Raw genomic sequence first — 3,467 nt, 5'->3', positions numbered from 1 at the left:
AAAAAGTCAAGAGTGTGAAACAGAAGAATGAAGACGTGAGAATAAATAAAAGATTAGTTGTATTAATTAATCCTCCCTTTTCTCACACAGATATTAGATTAAGAAAAAGAAGTTAGTGTATAATTATAATCATTTTAAATTTTTTTATTTTTATCTGGAAACTTTTTAAGGTTTTGAATAGGTATAATAATTTCTGGACACTCTCTGGTTTGCATAATTTAACTAGAAATAAGATACTAAAATAAATCACAATAATTATAATTAGATTAGTACTAGTTTTCTTTAGCATATGCTGAGAACAGCTTCTCATTACTATAGTAAGTAGATTTGAAGTAAATAGGAAATATTGTTAGAACTGTAAACATAAAAAGTGATGTTGAGCGGAGATGGGTCAGTCAGGGTACGAGGTAGTACCGATGAAGAACACAGCTTTCCCCCAGATCCTGGATGCTTCCTCCCCCCAACTACCATGATCAGAATTCTACCTTGCAGGGCTGGATAGGGCAGAGGTTGTACACTGGTACATATGAGGGCTGGAGGCACAGGGAATCCAGGGTGGATGATACCTTCAGGACCAAGGGTGTGAGGGGCGATGCTGGGAGAGTGGAGGGTGAGTGGGTTGGAAAGGGGAAACTGATTACAAGGATCCACATGTGACCTCCTCCCTGGGAGAGGGACGGCAGAGAAGGGGGGGAAGGGAGACTCCGGATAGGGAATGATATGACAAAATAACAATGTATAAATTACCAAGGGCACATGAGGAAGGGGGGAGGGGGGAGGGAGGGGAAAAAAGAGGACCTGATGCAAAGGGCTTAAGTGGAGAGCAAATGCTTTGAGAATGATTGGGGCAGGGAATGTGCGGATGTGCTTTATACAATTGATGTATGTATATGTATGGATTGTGGTAAGAGTTGTATGAGCCCCTAATAAAATGTAAAAAAAGAAAAGAAGAGAAAAAAAAAGAAAATGATTAGGGCAAAGAATGTACAGATGTGCTTTATACAATTGATGTATGTCTATGTATGGACTGTGATAAGAGTTGTATGAGCCCCTAATAAAATGTTTTGTTTTTTTTTAAAAGTGATGTTGCTCAGTCATTGTAGTTATTGGGCTTCCTCGAATTAGCAATATCGCACACCAACCCTACAGAGAATAGCATCACTGTGTAGTCCTGGGTCATCCTCAGAATTGCTACTGTGCATATTGGGGAGCCACTCAGTCAATTCATCTCTTTAAGTCTCTTTCACTTTTTTTCTGACCCTTTTCTTTCCCAAGCATGATGTGCTTTTCCAGGGACTGGTCTCTTCTGACAAAGTCCTTGCCTCTAAGCATTCTGGCTGGACCTCTTCCAAGACAGGTTTGAGTGATCATCTTTTAATATTCTTTACATACACCATAATCAATGTACTCATTATTCTAAGGTGATTCTTTTCAATATCAAAATTTTATAAGCATAAAAGAGTTGGAAATGCCATTGTTTTGGTCAGGTGTGTCTTAGTCCTCAACGTGATAGCCTGGCTCTGCACCACTTCAAGGAGTTCTTATGGAGCAGATAAGTCCAATGCAATATTTTCTTTGATTTCATGACTGCTGCTTCCAAGAGCTTTGACTATGGATTGAAGCAAAATGAAATCTTTGAAAACATCAATTTCTGATCCGTTTATCATCTCAGTGCAGGTGTGAGGGTTTTGGTTTTCTTTACACTGAGTTGCGATTCTTACCGAAGCCTTCCGTCTTCTCACCAAGCACCAAATTCTCTTGGCTTCCAGCAAGCAAGGCTGTATTCTCAGCATATCATATGTTGTTAATGAGTCTTCTTCCCAGCCTAAGAGGATGCTCTTTCAGTAGTCCAGATTCTCCAATTATTTGATCTCCATAAAGTTTGAATAATTGTAATCAAAGGATAACCCCTGATGCACACTTTTCCTTATTCTAAATCATGAAATAGTCTCTTGTACAAGGATTAAGATCCTGATCCATGTACAGTTTGGGCATGATCACAACAAAGTGTTTTGAACTCCCATTCTTGAAAATGTTTGTAGAGTTTGTTGTAACCCACACCAGGGAATGTATTCACCAAGTCCATAATATATAGGTAAACATTTTTCTTCATACACTCTGATGTCAGCAATGATATCCCTCATACTACATCCTGTTCTGAATCTGGCCTGACATTCTGGTCAGTTCCATATCATGTACTGCTAACAAATTTTGAATTATCTTTAGCAAAATGTTTTTGATGTGATATTAACACTATTATTCAATAAATTCCTGTTTCTATATGGTCCCATTTCTTTGGAAGAGACACAAATATGGATCTGTTTCAGACAATCGGCTACGTAACTGTGGTAGTGAAAAAGCTTCATGTCAACTTGAAGATATATAATAGTGTAGGGGTGGAATACACAGTCAATCAGGTCACAGCCCTATGGTGCTTTCTCGTGGCTGTGGCCTTTCAAAGTAGGGTTCTGAGAACCTTTTCCTCTCTCTCTCTCCCTTCACCTTCCTGCTGGCTAACCATGGTTGTTCCACCATTGGATCCACAAGGCTTTGAACTCGCTGGCCTGTGATATTCCTGCATTCTGCATCATTGCATGTGGCTGTGTTAGTCTGAAGAGGAATTAATGGACTATTAATGGACTATTATTAATGGACTATTATTATGGATATGAGTTGGACTGCGCTGGGATGTTTTCTTGATATATAATAACTCCTTGATATAAAGTTCTCCAATATAGACATGAGTGTCTCTGTATTTGTTTCTCTATTCAACCTGGCCTAGTAACCCAGTAACTGTCTTAAATTTTTCTTGGAATAGATTAGTAAGTATTTTCTGTGCTGCATCAGTGTATTCTAACATATATGATAAAAGAAAACATATCTGAGATAAATGTAATTTGAAACAAAATAAAAATTGCATTTATATAGCAAAGTTTTGATGTGAGTTAAAAACACTTGAACACTTATTTGTTTCCTGTTTGCAATAAAATTATATTTAATTATGAATTATGAATGTTAACTCAGGATTTTCTTTTTGACATATGACCTTTAGGAATAATGAAAACATATATATATATTAAGAGGGAGAGCATGAACGCAGTCCCCTACTACCACAGACTATGCGGTTGAGTGTCCCACATTTGTGGAAATCGCAGGGTCAGCACATCCGGAGTGCAATGGGTGAGCCTCGCCCTGGGAAAACCACCTACGTGATCATGGTATCTCCCCTACCAGGTAAGAAAACAAAAAACAGAAATATTTGTTCACATATTTTCATAAATTATATTAAAAATAAGGCTAAACACAGATAAAAACAAAAATTCAGGAATCATACTAATGTTATTTGTTTAGCATTTTGGATAGATGAACCCGATGGATTAAAATAGCCCAAACTAGCATTGTCTATGAGCGAAAGACTGCTGTTGAATTCTTCCTCTGAAATAATCCTCTATTAACTGATTTAAATT

The 3,467-nt window shown here is 37.6% G+C and overlaps 1 non-coding gene across 1 annotated transcript; it reads right to left on the bottom strand.

Moving 5' to 3' along the window:
* Positions 1-3,079: 3,079 nt before the first annotated feature.
* On the bottom strand, positions 3,080-3,242 carry LOC142443836 (U1 spliceosomal RNA). The gene has a single exon (XR_012783579.1). It is a non-coding gene; the product is annotated as a U1 spliceosomal RNA (small nuclear RNA).
* Between the last annotated feature and the right edge of the window lie 225 nt (positions 3,243-3,467).

This window comes from Tenrec ecaudatus, chromosome 3 (assembly GCF_050624435.1).
Source record: "Tenrec ecaudatus isolate mTenEca1 chromosome 3, mTenEca1.hap1, whole genome shotgun sequence".
Taxonomy (NCBI): Eukaryota; Metazoa; Chordata; class Mammalia; order Afrosoricida; family Tenrecidae; genus Tenrec; species Tenrec ecaudatus.
This window is presented reverse-complemented; position numbering and strand designations above follow the sequence as displayed.